The 16,069-nt window shown below is 33.9% G+C and overlaps 19 non-coding genes across 19 annotated transcripts; all 19 read left to right on the top strand.

Moving 5' to 3' along the window:
* Positions 1–1,844: 1,844 nt before the first annotated feature.
* Positions 1,845–1,918, top strand: TRNAI-AAU (transfer RNA isoleucine (anticodon AAU)). The gene has a single exon. It is a non-coding gene; the product is annotated as a tRNA-Ile (tRNA).
* Positions 1,919–2,260: 342 nt separating this feature from the next.
* TRNAI-AAU (transfer RNA isoleucine (anticodon AAU)) lies at positions 2,261–2,334 on the top strand. The gene has a single exon. It is a non-coding gene; the product is annotated as a tRNA-Ile (tRNA).
* A 428-nt stretch (positions 2,335–2,762) lies between these two features.
* On the top strand, positions 2,763–2,836 carry TRNAI-AAU (transfer RNA isoleucine (anticodon AAU)). Its single transcript has one exon. It is a non-coding gene; the product is annotated as a tRNA-Ile (tRNA).
* Positions 2,837–3,659: 823 nt separating this feature from the next.
* On the top strand, positions 3,660–3,733 carry TRNAI-AAU (transfer RNA isoleucine (anticodon AAU)). The gene has a single exon. It is a non-coding gene; the product is annotated as a tRNA-Ile (tRNA).
* A 342-nt stretch (positions 3,734–4,075) lies between these two features.
* On the top strand, positions 4,076–4,149 carry TRNAI-AAU (transfer RNA isoleucine (anticodon AAU)). The gene has a single exon. It is a non-coding gene; the product is annotated as a tRNA-Ile (tRNA).
* A 342-nt stretch (positions 4,150–4,491) lies between these two features.
* TRNAI-AAU (transfer RNA isoleucine (anticodon AAU)) lies at positions 4,492–4,565 on the top strand. Its single transcript has one exon. It is a non-coding gene; the product is annotated as a tRNA-Ile (tRNA).
* Positions 4,566–4,804: 239 nt separating this feature from the next.
* Positions 4,805–4,878, top strand: TRNAI-AAU (transfer RNA isoleucine (anticodon AAU)). Its single transcript has one exon. It is a non-coding gene; the product is annotated as a tRNA-Ile (tRNA).
* A 1,260-nt stretch (positions 4,879–6,138) lies between these two features.
* TRNAI-AAU (transfer RNA isoleucine (anticodon AAU)) lies at positions 6,139–6,212 on the top strand. Its single transcript has one exon. It is a non-coding gene; the product is annotated as a tRNA-Ile (tRNA).
* A 428-nt stretch (positions 6,213–6,640) lies between these two features.
* TRNAI-AAU (transfer RNA isoleucine (anticodon AAU)) lies at positions 6,641–6,714 on the top strand. The gene has a single exon. It is a non-coding gene; the product is annotated as a tRNA-Ile (tRNA).
* Positions 6,715–7,537: 823 nt separating this feature from the next.
* Positions 7,538–7,611, top strand: TRNAI-AAU (transfer RNA isoleucine (anticodon AAU)). Its single transcript has one exon. It is a non-coding gene; the product is annotated as a tRNA-Ile (tRNA).
* Positions 7,612–7,953: 342 nt separating this feature from the next.
* Positions 7,954–8,027, top strand: TRNAI-AAU (transfer RNA isoleucine (anticodon AAU)). Its single transcript has one exon. It is a non-coding gene; the product is annotated as a tRNA-Ile (tRNA).
* Positions 8,028–8,369: 342 nt separating this feature from the next.
* On the top strand, positions 8,370–8,443 carry TRNAI-AAU (transfer RNA isoleucine (anticodon AAU)). Its single transcript has one exon. It is a non-coding gene; the product is annotated as a tRNA-Ile (tRNA).
* Positions 8,444–8,682: 239 nt separating this feature from the next.
* Positions 8,683–8,756, top strand: TRNAI-AAU (transfer RNA isoleucine (anticodon AAU)). The gene has a single exon. It is a non-coding gene; the product is annotated as a tRNA-Ile (tRNA).
* Positions 8,757–10,517: 1,761 nt separating this feature from the next.
* TRNAI-AAU (transfer RNA isoleucine (anticodon AAU)) lies at positions 10,518–10,591 on the top strand. The gene has a single exon. It is a non-coding gene; the product is annotated as a tRNA-Ile (tRNA).
* Positions 10,592–11,462: 871 nt separating this feature from the next.
* TRNAI-AAU (transfer RNA isoleucine (anticodon AAU)) lies at positions 11,463–11,536 on the top strand. Its single transcript has one exon. It is a non-coding gene; the product is annotated as a tRNA-Ile (tRNA).
* Positions 11,537–12,327: 791 nt separating this feature from the next.
* On the top strand, positions 12,328–12,401 carry TRNAI-AAU (transfer RNA isoleucine (anticodon AAU)). The gene has a single exon. It is a non-coding gene; the product is annotated as a tRNA-Ile (tRNA).
* A 758-nt stretch (positions 12,402–13,159) lies between these two features.
* On the top strand, positions 13,160–13,233 carry TRNAI-AAU (transfer RNA isoleucine (anticodon AAU)). The gene has a single exon. It is a non-coding gene; the product is annotated as a tRNA-Ile (tRNA).
* Positions 13,234–13,974: 741 nt separating this feature from the next.
* Positions 13,975–14,048, top strand: TRNAI-AAU (transfer RNA isoleucine (anticodon AAU)). Its single transcript has one exon. It is a non-coding gene; the product is annotated as a tRNA-Ile (tRNA).
* Positions 14,049–15,286: 1,238 nt separating this feature from the next.
* On the top strand, positions 15,287–15,360 carry TRNAI-AAU (transfer RNA isoleucine (anticodon AAU)). The gene has a single exon. It is a non-coding gene; the product is annotated as a tRNA-Ile (tRNA).
* Positions 15,361–16,069: the final 709 nt, after the last annotated feature.

Raw genomic sequence — 16,069 nt, 5'->3', positions numbered from 1 at the left:
TGGCTAAAATTGAGATTAAATATATAACTTGTCATATGAAATTATCTTTCAAGATTTGGTTTCCTTCGAATACAAAGTGATAACTTCGAATTGAATAATGGAAACCAAAAATGACCATTCAAGATTGGGTATACTTGTTGACAATAAATTATTAACTTCGAAAAGGAAAATAATCATTCATGATTGGGCATATTTCTTGAGAATAGATTGATCACTTATAGATCAAAATCATCCTACGCGATTGGGTTTACTTCAAATAGAAAAATTAAAAACAACAGGTAAACTACTTACCCATATTAAGTTGTGCACTTTCACGATTGGGTATATATCCTTAGGATAAAATCATAACTTTTAGTCCCAATCAATCATTCTTCATTGGGTATGCTACTTTAGGAAAAAATGATAACTTCGAATACAAAACAATCATTAGAGACTCCATTTACACATTAAGGATAAAATGATAATTAGGAATAGGCAACACAAATAGGAAACCCCTACAACAAGTTAGGAGAAGATTTATTTATTCATTCATGTCGCACGAGTATATAACGTTTTCGTATACTTCCAAAATGTGAAAAGGAAACCTTCAATGTGTAGACTTGGCAATATACAAATAGAGATAGCCGATTAGCTCAGTTGGTTAAAGCGTCATGCTAATAACGCGAAGGTCGCAGGTTCGAAACCTCCATTGGCCACAATCAATTGGTCTTCGTTAGTAATTCCCAAGCTCTCTAACGACTTCACCATTCGAATAGCCATCAAGTTTGTTGACGACGACTAGAAAAATTTAAAATAGAAGTATGTATGTTGCCGCATATGAAGGTGTGGCGAGATTATTGTCGATTGGTATGCACATTTAGGATAAAATTGTAATTTAAAATTGTAACTTATAACTTATTGAATAAAGGAAACCAAAAATGACCATTCATGATTGGGTATACTTGTTGAGAATAAATTATTAACTTCGAAAAGGAAAATAAGCATTCATGATTGGGCATATTTCTTGAGAATAGATTGATCACTTATAGATCAAAATCATCCTTCGCGATTGGGTTTACTTCAGATAGAAAAATTTAAAACAAAAGGTAAACTACTTACCCATAATAAGTCGTGAACTTTCACGACTGGGTATATATCCTGAGGATAAAATCATAACTTTTAGTCCAAATCGATCATTGTTGATTGGGTATGCTTCTTTAGGATAAAATGATAACTTCGCATACAAAACGATAATAAGAGACTCCATCGACACGTTAAGGACAAAATGATAATTAGGAATAGGCAACTCAAATAGGAAACCTCTCCAACAAGTTAGAAAAGATTTATGTATTCATTCATATCGCACAAGTATATAACGTTTTCGTATACTTTCAAAATGTGCAAAGTAAACATTCAATGTGTAGGCTTGGCAATATACAAAATAGACAGGGCCAATTAGCTCAGTTGGTTAGAGCGCCGTGCTAATAACGCGAAGGTCGCAGGGTCGAAACCTCCATTGGCCAGAATCAACTGGTCTTCGTTAGTATTTCCCAAGCTCTCTAATGACTTCACCATTTGAATAGCTGTAAAGTTTGTTGACGACGACTAGAAAAATTTAAATCAAAAGTATGTATGTTGCCGCATATTAAGAAGAGATTATTGTCGATTGGTCATGCACGTTTAGGATAAAATTGTAACTTGTAATCCAGACATATGTTTCAAGATTGACTAAATATGAGATTAAATATATAACTTCTCATATAACTTTCAAGATTGGCCATTGAGTATATAACGTCTTCGTATACTTTCAGAATGTGAAAAGGAAACATTCAATGTGTAGGCTAGGAAATATACAAAATAGAACTGGCCAATTAGCTCAGTTGGTCAGAGCGTCGTGCTAATAACGCGAAGGTCGCAGGTTCGAAACCTCCATTGGCCACAATCAATTGGTCTTGATTATTATTTCCGAAGCTCTCTAACAACTTCACCATTCGAATAGCCATAAAGTTTCTTGACGACGACTAGAAAAATTTAAAACAAAAGTATGTATGTTGCCTCATATTAAGACGAGATTATTGTCTATTGGTCATGCTCGTTTAGCATAAAATTGAAACTTGTAATCTAAACATATCTTTCAAGATTGTCTAAAATTGAGATTAAATATATAACTTCTCATATAACTTTCCAGATTGGCCATTGAGTATATAACGTGTTCGTATACTTTCAAAATGTGAAAAGGAAACATTCAATGTGTAGGCTAGGAAATATACAAAATAGACATGGCCAATAAGCTCAGTTGGTTAGAGCGTCGTGCTAATAACGCGAAGGTCGCAGGTTCGAAACCTCCATTGGCCACAAACAATTGGTCTTCGTTAGTATTTCCAAAGCTCACTAATGACTTCACCATTTGAATAGCCATAAAGTTTCTTGATGACGACTAGAAAAATTTAAAACAAAAGTATGTATGTTGCCGCATATTAAGACGAGATTATTGTCGATTGGTTATGCATGTTTAGGAAGAAATTGTAACTTATAATCCAGACATATCTTTTAAGATTGGCAAAAATTGAGATTAAATATATAACTTTCAAGATTGTCCATTGAGTATATAACGAATTTGTATAATTAGGAATAGGCAACTCGAATAGGAAACCTCTACAGCAAGTTTGGAAAAGATTTATGTATTCATTCATATCACACGAGTATATAACGTTTTCGTATACTTTCAAAATGTGCAAAGTAAACATTCAATGTCTAGGCTTGGCAATATACAAAATAGACATGGCCAATTAGCTCAGTTGGTTAAAGCATCGTGCTAATAATGCGAAGGTCGTAGGTTCGAAACCTCCATTGGCCACAAACAATTGGTCTTCGTTAGTATTTCCTAACCTCCCTAATGACTTCACCATTTGAATAGCCATAACGTTTCTTGATGATGACTAGAAAAATTTAAAACAAAAGTATGTATGTTGCCGCATATTAAGACGGGATTATTGTCGATTGGTTATGCACATTTAGGATAAAATTGTAACTTATAATCCAGACATATCTTTCAAGATTGGCTGTAATGGATATTAAATATATACCTTCTCGTATGAAATTATCTTTCAGGATTTGGTTTCCTTCGAATACAAGGTGATAACTTCGAATTGAATAAAGGAAACCAAAAATAACCATTCATGATTGGGTATACTTGTTGAGAATAAATTATTAACTTCGGAAAGGAAAATAAGCATTCATGATTGGGCATATTTCATGAGAATAGATTGATCACTTATAGATCAAAACCATCCTTCGTGATTGGGTTTACTTCATATAGAAAAAATTAAAACAAAAGGTAAACTACTTACCCATAATAAGTCGTGAACTTTCACGATTGGTTATATATCCTGAGGATAAAATCATAACTTTTAGTCCAAATCGATCATTCTTGATTGGGTATGATTCTTTAGGATAAAATGATAACTTCGCATACAAAACGATAATAACAGACTCCATCAACACGTTAAAGAGAAAATGATAATTAGGAATAGGCAACTCAAATAAGAAACCTCTACAACAAGTTGGAAAAGATTTATGTATTGATTCATATCGCACGAGTATATAACGTTTTCGTATAATTTCAAAATGTGCAAAGTAAACATTCAATGTGTAGGCTTGGCAATATCCAAAATAGAGATGGCCAATTAGCTCAGTTGGTTAGAGCGTCGTGCTAATAACGCGAAGGTCGCAGGTTCGAAACCTCCATTGGCCAGAATCAACTGGTCTTCGTTAGTATTTCCCAAGCTCTCTAATGACTTCACCATTCGAATAGCTATAAAGTTTGTTGACGACGAGTAGAAAAATTTAAAACAAAAGTATGTATGTTGCTGCATATTAAGAAGAGATTATTGTCGGTTGGTCATGCACGTTTAGGAAAACATTGTAACTTGTAATCCAGACATATATTTCAAGATTGGCTAAATATGAGATTAAATATATAACTTCTCATATAACTTTGCAGATTGGCCATTGAGTATATAACGTCTTCGTATACTTTCATAATGTGAAAAGGAAACATTCAATTTGTAGGCTAGGAAATATACAAAATAGACATGGCCAATTAGCTCAGTTGGTTTGAGCGTCGTGCTAATAATGCGAAGGTCGCAGGTTCGAAACCTCCATTGGCCACAATCAATTGGTCGTCATTAGTATTTCCGAAGCTCCCTAACAACTTCACCATTCGAATATCCATAAAGTTTCTTGACGAAGACTAGAAAAATTTAAAACAAAAGTATCTATGTTGCCTCATATTAAGACGAGATTATTGTCGATTGGTTATGCTCGTTTAGCAGAAAATTGTAAATTGTAATCCAAAGATATCTTTCATGATTGGCTAAAATTGAGATTAAATTTATAACTTCTCATATAACTTTCATGATTTTTCATTGAGTATATAACGTCTTCGTATACTTTCAGAATGTGAAAAGGAAACATTCAATGTGTAGGCTAGGAAATATACAAAATAGACATGGCCAATTAGCTCAGTTGGTTAGAGCGTCGTGCTAATAACGCGAAGGTCGCAGGTTCGAAACCTCCATTGGACACAATCAATTGGTCTTGATTAGTATTTCCGAAGCTCCCTAACAACTTCACCATTCGAATAGCCATAAAGTTTGTTGACGACGACTAGAAAAATTTAAAACAAAAGTATGTATGTTGCCTCATATTAAGACGAGATTATTGTCGATTGGTCGTGGTCGTTAAGCATAAATTTGTAACTTGTAATCCAAACATATCTTTCAAGATTGGCTAAAATTGAGATGAAAATATACAAAATAGACATGGCCAATAAGCTCAGTTGGTTAGAGCGTCGTGCTAATAACGCGAAGGTCGCAGGTTCGAAACCTCCATTGGCCACAAACAATTGGTCTTCGTTAGTATTTCCAAAGCTCCCTAATGACTTCACCATTTGAATAGCCATAAAGTTTCTTGATGACGACTAAAAAAATTTAAAACAAAAGTATATATGTTGCCGCATATTAAGACGAGATTATTGTCGATTGGTTATGGATGTTTAGGAAAAAATTGTAACTTATAATCCAGACATATCTTTTAAGATTGGCAAAAATTGAGATAAAATATATAACTGTAAAGATTGGCCATTGAGTATATAACGATTTTGTATAATTAGGAATAGGCAACTCAAATAGGAAACCTCTACAACAAGTTTGGAAAAGATTTATGTATTCATTCATGTCGCACGAGTATATAACGTGTTCGTATACTTTCAAAATGTGAAAAGGAAACATTCAATGTGTAGGCTAGGAAATATACAAAATAGAGATGGCCAATTAGCTCAGTTGGTTAGAGCGTCGTGCTAATAACGCGAAAGTCGCAAGTTCGAAACCTCTATTGGCCATAATCAACTGGTCTTCGTTAGTATTTTCGAAGCTCCCTAACAACTTCACCATTCGAATATCCATAAAGTTTCTTGACGAAGACTAGAAAAATTTAAAACAAAAGTATATATGTTGCCTCGTATTAAGACGAGATTATTGTCGATTGGTTATGCTCGTTTAGCAGAAAATTGTAAATTGTATTCCAAACATATCTTTCATGATTGGCTAAAATTGAGATTAAATTTATAACTTCTCATATAACTTTCAAGATTTTTCATTGAGGATATAACGTCTTCGTATACTTTCAGAATGTGAAAAGGAAACATTCAATGTGTAGGCTAGGAAATATACAAAATAGAACTGGCCAATTAGCTCAGTTGGTTAGAGCATCGTGCTAATAATGCGGAGGTCGCAGGGTCGAAACCTCCATTGGCCACAATCAATTGGACTTCATTAGTATTTTCGAAGCTCCCTAACAACTTCACCATTCGAATATCCATAAAGTTTCTTGACGAAGACTAGAAAAATTTAAAACAAAAGTCTATATGTTGCCTCATATTAAGACGAGATTATTGTCGATTGGTTATGCTCGTTTAGCAGAAAATTGTAAATTGTATTCGAAACATATCTTTCATGATTGGCTAAAATTGAGATTAAATTTATAACTTCTCAAATAACTTTCAAGATTTTTCATTGAGTATATAACGTGTTCGTATACTTTCAAAATGTGAAAAGGAAACATTCAATGTGTAGGTTAGGAAATATACAAAATAGACATGGCCAATAAGCTCAGTTGGTTAGAGCGTCGTGCTAATAACGCGAAGGTCGCAGGTTCGAAACCTCCATTGGCCACAAACAATTGGTCTTCGTTAGTATTTCCAAAGCTCACTAATGACTTCACCATTTGAATAGCCATAAAGTTTCTTGATGACGACTAGAAAAATTTAAAACAAAAGTATGTATGTTGCCGCATATTAAGACGAGATTATTGTCGATTGGTTATGCATGTTTAGGAAGAAATTGTAACTTATAATCCAGACATATCTTTTAAGATTGGCAAAAATTGAGATTAAATATATAACTTTCAAGATTGTCCATTGAGTATATAACGAATTTGTATAATTAGGAATAGGCAACTCGAATAGGAAACCTCTACAGCAAGTTTGGAAAAGATTTATGTATTCATTCATATCACACGAGTATATAACGTTTTCGTATACTTTCAAAATGTGCAAAGTAAACATTCAATGTCTAGGCTTGGCAATATACAAAATAGACATGGCCAATTAGCTCAGTTGGTTAAAGCATCGTGCTAATAATGCGAAGGTCGTAGGTTCGAAACCTCCATTGGCCACAAACAATTGGTCTTCGTTAGTATTTCCTAACCTCCCAAATGACTTCACCATTTGAATAGCCATAACGTTTCTTGATGATGACTAGAAAAATTTAAAACAAAAGTATGTATGTTGCCACATATTAAGACGGGATTATTGTCGATTGGTTATGCACATTTAGGATAAAATTGTAACTTATAATCCAGACATATCTTTCAAGATTGGCTGTAATGGATATTAAATATATACCTTCTCGTATGAAATTATCTTTCAGGATTTGGTTTCCTTCGAATACAAGGTGATAACTTCGAATTGAATAAAGGAAACCAAAAATAACCATTCATGATTGGGTATACTTGTTGAGAATAAATTATTAACTTCGGAAAGGAAAATAAGCATTCATGATTGGGCATATTTCATGAGAATAGATTGATCACTTATAGATCAAAACCATCCTTCGTGATTGGGTTTACTTCATATAGAAAAAATTAAAACAAAAGGTAAACTACTTACCCATAATAAGTCGTGAACTTTCACGATTGGTTATATATCCTGAGGATAAAATCATAACTTTTAGTCCAAATCGATCATTCTTGATTGGGTATGATTCTTTAGGATAAAATGATAACTTCGCATACAAAACGATAATAACAGACTCCATCAACACGTTAAAGAGAAAATGATAATTAGGAATAGGCAACTCAAATAAGAAACCTCTACAACAAGTTGGAAAAGATTTATGTATTGATTCATATCGCACGAGTATATAACGTTTTCGTATAATTTCAAAATGTGCAAAGTAAACATTCAATGTGTAGGCCTGGAGATATACAAAATAGAGATGGCCAATTAGCTCAGTTGGTTAGAGCGTCGTGCTAATAACGCGAAGGTCGCAGGTTCGAAACCTCCATTGGCCAGAATCAACTGGTCTTCGTTAGTATTTCCCAAGCTCTCTAATGACTTCACCATTCGAATAGCTATAAAGTTTGTTGACGACGACTAGAAAAATTTAAAACAAAAGTATGTATGTTGCTGCATATTAAGAAGAGATTATTGTCGATTGGTCATGCACGTGTAGGAAAACATTGTAACTTGTAATCCAGACATATGTTTCAAGATTGGCTAAATATGAGATTAAATATATAACTTCTCATATAACTTTGCAGATTGGCCATTGAGTATATAACGTCTTCGTATACTTTCATAATGTGAAAAGGAAACATTCAATTTGTAGGCTAGGAAATATACAAAATAGACATGGCCAATTAGCTCAGTTGGTTTGAGCGTCGTGCTAATAACGCGAAGGTCGCAGGTTCGAAACCTCCATTGGCCACAATCAATTGGTCGTCATTAGTATTTCCGAAGCTACCTAACAACTTCACCATTCGAATATCCATAAAGTTTCTTGACGAAGACTAGAAAAATTTAAAACAAAAGTATCTATGTTGCCTCATATTAAGACGAGATTATTGTCGATTGGTTATGCTCGTTTAGCAGAAAATTGTAAATTGTAATCCAAAGATATCTTTCATGATTGGCTAAAATTGAGATTAAATTTATAACTTCTCATATAACTTTCAAGATTTTTCATTGAGTATATAACGTCTTCGTATACTTTCAGAATGTGAAAAGGAAACATTCAATGTGTAGGGTAGGAAATATACAAAATAGACATGGCCAATTAGCTCAGTTGGTTAGAGCGTCGTGCTAATAACGCGAAGGTCGCAGGTTCGAAACCTCCATTGGACACAATCAATTGGTCTTGATTAGTATTTCCGAAGCTCCCTAACAACTTCACCATTCGAATAGCCATAAAGTTTGTTGACGACGACTAGAAAAATTTAAAACAAAAGTATGTATGTTGCCTCATATTAAGACGAGATTATTGTCGATTGGTCGTGGTCGTTAAGCATAAATTTGTAACTTGTAATCCAAACATATCTTTCAAGATTGGCTAAAATTGAGATGAAAATATACAAAATAGACATGGCCAATAAGCTCAGTTGGTTAGAGCGTCGTGCTAATAACGCGAAGGTCGCAGGTTCGAAACCTCCATTGGCCACAAACAATTGGTCTTCGTTAGTATTTCCAAAGCTCCCTAATGACTTCACCATTTGAATAGCCATAAAGTTTCTTGATGACGACTAAAAAAATTTAAAACAAAAGTATATATGTTGCCGCATATTAAGACGAGATTATTGTCGATTGGTTATGGATGTTTAGGAAAAAATTGTAACTTATAATCCAGACATATCTTTTAAGATTGGCAAAAATTGAGATAAAATATATAACTGTCAAGATTGGCCATTGAGTATATAACGATTTTGTATAATTAGGAATAGGCAACTCAAATAGGAAACCTCTACAACAAGTTTGGAAAAGATTTATGTATTCATTCATGTCGCACGAGTATATAACGTGTTCGTATACTTTCAAAATGTGAAAAGGAAACATTCAATGTGTAGGCTAGGAAATATACAAAATAGAGATGGCCAATTAGCTCAGTTGGTTAGAGCGTCGTGCTAATAACGCGAAAGTCGCAAGTTCGAAACCTCTATTGGCCATAATCAACTGGTCTTCGTTAGTATTTTCGAAGCTCCCTAACAACTTCACCATTCGAATATCCATAAAGTTTCTTGACGAAGACTAGAAAAATTTAAAACAAAAGTATATATGTTGCCTCGTATTAAGACGAGATTATTGTCGATTGGTTATGCTCGTTTAGCAGAAAATTGTAAATTGTATTCCAAACATATCTTTCATGATTGGCTAAAATTGAGATTAAATTTATAACTTCTCATATAACTTTCAAGATTTTTCATTGAGGATATAACGTCTTCGTATACTTTCAGAATGTGAAAAGGAAACATTCAATGTGTAGGCTAGGAAATATACAAAATAGAACTGGCCAATTAGCTCAGTTGGTTAGAGCGTCGTGCTAATAATGCGGAGGTCGCAGGGTCGAAACCTCCATTGGCCACAATCAATTGGACTTCATTAGTATTTTCGAAGCTCCCTAACAACTTCACCATTCGAATATCCATAAAGTTTCTTGACGAAGACTAGAAAAATTTAAAACAAAAGTCTATATGTTGCCTCATATTAAGACGAGATTATTGTCGATTGGTTATGCTCGTTTAGCAGAAAATTGTAAATTGTATTCGAAACATATCTTTCATGATTGGCTAAAATTGAGATTAAATTTATAACTTCTCAAATAACTTTCAAGATTTTCCATTGAGTATATAACGTGTTCGTATACTTTCAAAATGTGAAAAGGAAACATTCAATGTGTAGGTTAGGAAATATACAAAATAGACATGGCCAATAAGCTCAGTTGGTTAAAGCGTCGTGCTAATAACGTGAAGGTCGCAGGTTCGAAACCTCCATTGGCCACAAACAATTGGTCTTCGTTAGTATTTCCAAAGCTCACTAATGACTTCACCATTTGAATAGCCATAAAGTTTCTTGATGACGACTAGAAAAATTTAAAACAAAAGTATGTATGTTGCCGCATATTAAGACGAGATTATTGTCGATTGGTTAGGCATGTTTAGGAAGAAATTGTAACTTATAATCCAGACATATCTTTAAGATTGGCAAAAATTGAGATTAAATATATAACTTTCAAGATTGTCCATTGAGTATATAACGATTTTGTATAATTAGGAATAGGCAACTCGAATAGGAAACCTCTACAGCAAGTTTGGAAAAGATTTATGTATTCATTCATATCACAGTAGTATATAACGTTTTCGTATACTTTCAAAATGTGCAAAGTAAACATTCAATGTCTAGGCTTGGCAATATACAAAATAGACATGGCCAATTAGCTCAGTTGGTTAAAGCATCGTGCTAATAATGCGAAGGTCGTAGGTTCGAAACCTCCATTGGCCACAAACAATTGGTCTTCGTTAGTATTTCCGAAGCTCCCTAATGACTTCACCATTTGAATAGCCATAAAGTTTCTTGATGATGACTAGAAAAATTTAAAACAAAAGTATGGATGTTGCCGCATATTAAGACGGGATTATTGTCGATTGGTTATGCACATTTAGGATAAAATTGTAACTTATAATCCAGACATATCTTTCAAGATTGGCTGTAATGGATATTAAATATATACCTTCTCGTATGAAATTATCTTTCAGGATTTGGTTTCCTTCGAATACAAGGTGATAACTTCGATTTGAATAACGGAAACCAAAAATGACCATTCATGATTGGGTATACTTGTTGAGAATAAATTATTAACTCCAGATTGGCCATTGAGTATATAACGTGTTCGTATACTTTCAAAATTTGAAAAGGGAACATTCAATGTGTAGGCTTGGCAATATACAAAATTGACATGGCCAATTAGCTCAGTTGGTTAGAGCGTCGTGCGAATAACGCGAAGGTCGCCGGGTCGAAACCTCCATTGCCCCGAATCAATTGGTCTTCGTTACTATTTCCCAAGCTCTGTAATGACTTCAGCATTCGAATAGCTATAAAGTTTGTTGACGACGACTAGAAAATTTAAAACAAAAGTATGTATGTTGCCGCATATTAAGAAGAGATTATTGTCGATTGGTCATGCTCGTTTAGCTTAAAATTGTAACTTGTAATCCAAACATATCTTTCAAGATTGGCTAAAATTGAGATTAAATATATAACTTCTCATATAACTTTCCAGATTGGCCATTGAGTATATAACGCGTTCCTATACTTTCAAAATGTGAAAAGGAAACATTCAATGTGTACGCCAGGAAATATTCAAAATGGACATGGCCAATTAGCTCAGTTGGTTAGAGCGTCGAGCTAATAACGCGAAGGTCGCAGGTTCGAAACCTCCATTGGCCACAAACAATTGGTCTTCGTTAGTATTTCCGAAGCTCCCTAATGACTTCACCATTTGAATACCCATAAAGTTTCTTGATGATGACTAGAAAAATTTAAAACAAAAGTATGTATGTTGCCGCATATTAAGACGAGATTATTGTAAGTTATAATCTAGACATATCTTTCAAGATTGTCTGAAATGGATATTAAATATATACCTTCTCGTATGAAATTATCTTTCAGGATTTGGTTTCCTTCGATTACAAGGTGATAACTTCGAATTGAATAAAGGAAACCAAACATGACCATTCATGATTGGGTATACTTGTTGAGAATAAATTATTAACTTCGGAAAGGAAAATAAGCATTCATGATTGGGCATATTTCATGAGAATAGATTGATCACTTATAGATCAAAACCATCCTTCGTGATTGGGTTTACTTCATATAGAAAAAATTAAAACAAAAGGTAAACTACTTACCCATAATAAGTCGTGAACTTTCACGATTGGTTATATATCCTGAGGATAAAATCATAACTTTTAGTCCAAATCGATCATTCTTGATTGGGTATGATTCTTTAGGATAAAATGATAACTTCGCATACAAAACGATAATAACAGACTCCATCAACACGTTAAAGAGAAAATGATAATTAGGAATAGGCAACTCAAATAAGAAACCTCTACAACAAGTTGGAAAAGATTTATGTATTGATTCATATCGCACGAGTATATAACGTTTTCGTATAATTTCAAAATGTGCAAAGTAAACATTCAATGTGTAGGCTTGGCAATATACAAAATAGAGATGGCCAATTAGCTCAGTTGGTTAGAGCGTCGTGCTAATAACGCGAAGGTCGCAGGTTCGAAACCTCCATTGGCCAGAATCAACTGGTCTTCGTTAGTATTTCCCAAGCTCTCTAATGACTTCACCATTCGAATAGCTATAAAGTTTGTTGACGACGACTAGAAAAATTTAAAACAAAAGTATGTATGTTGCTGCATATTAAGACGAGATTATTGTCGATTGGTCATGCACGTTTAGGAAAACATTGTAACTTGTAATCCAGACATATGTTTCAAGATTGGCTAAATATGAGATTAAATATATAACTTCTCATATAACTTTGCAGATTGGCCATTCAGTATATAACGTCTTCGTATACTTTCAGAATGTGAAAAGGAAACATTCAATGTGTAGGCTAGGAAATATACAAAATAGACATGGCCAATTAGCTCAGTTGGTTTGAGCGTCATGCTAATAACGCGAAGGTCGCAGGTTCGAAACCTCCATTGGCCACAATCAATTGGTCGTCATTAGTATTTCCGAAGCTCCCTAACAACTTCACCATTCGAATATCCATAAAGTTTCTTGACGAAGACTAGAAAAATTTAAAACAAAAGTCTATATGTTGCCTCATATTAAGACGAGATTATTGTCGATTGGTTATGCTCGTTTAGCAGAAAATTGTAAATTGTATTCCAAACATATCTTTCATGATTGGCTAAAATTGAGATTAAATTTATAACTTCTCAAATAACTTTCAAGATTTTTCATTGAGTATATAACGTCTTCGTATACTTTCAGAATGTGAAAAGGAAACATTCAATGTGTAGGCTAGGAAATATACAAAACAGACATGGCCAATTAGCTCAGTTGGTTAGAGCGTCGTGCTAATAACGCGAAGGTCGCAGGTTCGAAACCTCCATTGGCCACAATCAATTGGTCTTGATTAGTATTTCCTAAGCTCCCTATCAACTTCACCATTCGAATAGCCATAAAGTTTCTTGACGACGACTAGAAAAATTTAAAACAAAAGTATGTATGTTGCCTCATATTAAGACGAGATTATTGTTGATTGGTCGTGGTCGTTAAGCATAAATTTGTAACTTGTAATCCAAACATATCTTTCAAGATTGGCTAAAATTGAGATGAAAATATACAAAATAGACATGGCCAATAAGCTCACTTGGTTAGAGCGTCGTGCTAATAACGCGAAGGTCGCAGGTTCGAAACCTCCATTGGCCACAAATAATTGGTCTTCGTTAGTATTTCCAAAGCTCCCTAATGACTTCACCATTTGAATAGCCATAAAGTTTCTTGATGACGACTAGAAAAATTTAAAACAAAAGTATCTATGTTGCCGCATATTAAGACGAGATTATTGTCGATTGGTTATGCATGTTTAGGAGAAAATTGTAACTTATAATCCAGACATATCTTTTAAGATTGGGAAAAATTGAAATTAAATATATAACTGTCAAGATTGGCCATTGAGGATATAACGATTTTGTAAAATTAGGAATAGGCAACTCAAATAGGAAACCTCTACAACAAGTTTGGAAAAGATTTATGTATTCATTCATGTCGCACGAGTATATAACGTGTTCGTATACTTTCAAAATGTGAAAAGGAAACATTCAATGTGTAGGCTAGGAAATATACAAAATAGAGATGGCCAATTAGCTCAGTTGGTTAGAGCGTCGTGCTAATAACGCGAAGGTCGTAGGTTCGAAACCTCCATTGGCCACAAACAATTGGTCTTCGTTAGTATTTCCGAAGCTCCCTAATGACTTCACCATTTGAATAGCCATAAAGTATCTTGATGACGACTAGAAAAATTTTAAACAAAAGTATGTATGTTGCCGCATATTAAGAAGAGATTATTGTCGATTGGTTATGCACATTTAGGATAAAATTGTAACTTATAATCCAGACATATCTTTCAAGATTGGCAGAAATGGATATTAAATATATACCTTCTGGTATGAAATTATCTTTCAGGATTTGGTTTCCTTCGAAGAAAAAATGATAACTTCGAATTGAATAAAGGAAACCAAAAATGACCATTCATTATTGGGTATACTTGTTGAGAATAAATTATTAACTTCGGAAAGGAAAATAAGCATTCATGATTGGGGATATTTCATGAGAATAAATTGATCACTTATAGATCAAAACCATCCTTCGCGATTGGGTTTACTTGATATAAACAAAATTAAAACAAAAGGTAAACTACTAACCCGGAATAAGTCGTGAACTTTCACGATTGGGTATATATCCTGAGGATAATATCATAACTTTTAGTCCAAATCGATCATTCTTGATTGGGTATGCTTCTTTAGGATAAAATGATAACTTCGCATACAAAACGATAATAACAGACTCCATCGACACGTTAAATAGAAAATGATAATTAGAAATAGGAACTCAAATAGGAAACCTCTACAACAAGTTGGAAAAGATTTATGTATTCATTCATATCGCACGAGTATATAACGTTTTCGTATACTTTCAAAATGTGCAAAGTAAACATTCAATATGTAGGCTTGGCAATATACAAAATAGACATGGCCAATTACCTCAGTTGGTTAGAGCGTCGTGCTAATAACGCGAAGGTCACAGGTTCGAAACCTCCATTGGCCAGAACCAACTGGTCTTCGTTACTATTTACCAAGCTCTCTAATGACTTCACCATTCGAATAGCTATAAAGTTTGTTGACGACGACTAGAAAGATTTAAAACAAAAGTATATATGTTGCCGCATATTCAGAAGACATTATTGTCGATTGGTCATGCACGTTTAGGATAAAATTGTAACTTGTAATCCAGATATATGTTTCAAGATTGGCTTAATATGAGATTAAATATATAACTTCTCATATAACTTTGCAGATTGGCCATTCAGTATATAACGTCTTCGTATACATTCAGAATGTGAAAAGGAAACATTCAATGTGTAGGCTAGGAAATATACAAAATAGAACTGGCCAATTAGCTCAGTTGGTTAGAGCGTCGTGCTAATAACGCGAAGGTCGTAGGTGCAAAACCTCCATTGGCCAGAATCAACTTGTCTTCGTTACTATTTCCCCATTCGAATAGCTATAAAGTTTGTTGACGACGACTAGAAAATTTAAAACAAAAGTATGTATGTTGCCGCATATTAAGAAGAGATTATTGTCGATTGGTCATGCTCGTTTAGGATAAAATTGTAACTTGTAATCCAGACATATGTTTCAAGATTGGCTAAATATGAGATTAAATATATAACTTCTCATATAACTTTCAATATTGGCCATTGAATATATAACGTCTTCGTATACTTTCAGATTGTGAAAAGGAAACATTCAATGTGTAGGCTAGGAAATATAAAGAATAGAACTGGCCAATTAGCTCTGCTGGTTAGAGCGTCGTGCTAATAACGCGAATGTCGCAGGTTCGAAACCTCCATTGGCCACAATCAATTGGTCGTCATTAGTATTTCCGAAGCTCCCTAACAACTTCACCATTCGAATATCCATAAAGTTTCTTGACGACAACTAGAAAAATTTAAAACAAAAGTATGTATGTTGCCTCATATTAAGACGAGATTATTGTCGATTGGTTATGCTCGTTTAGCATAAAATTGTAACTTGTAATCCAAACATATCTTTCAAGATTGGCTAAAATTGAGATTAAATATATAACTTCTCATATAACTTTCCAGATTGGCCATTGAGTATATAACGTGTTCGTATACTTTCAAAATTTGAAAAGGAAACATTCAATGCG

This window comes from Azolla caroliniana, unplaced genomic scaffold (genome assembly GCF_043228905.1).
Source record: "Azolla caroliniana isolate FFs.n. ecotype wild unplaced genomic scaffold, voAzoCaro1.0.p SCAF_15, whole genome shotgun sequence".
Classification (NCBI taxonomy): Eukaryota; Viridiplantae; Streptophyta; class Polypodiopsida; order Salviniales; family Salviniaceae; genus Azolla; species Azolla caroliniana.
This window is presented reverse-complemented; position numbering and strand designations above follow the sequence as displayed.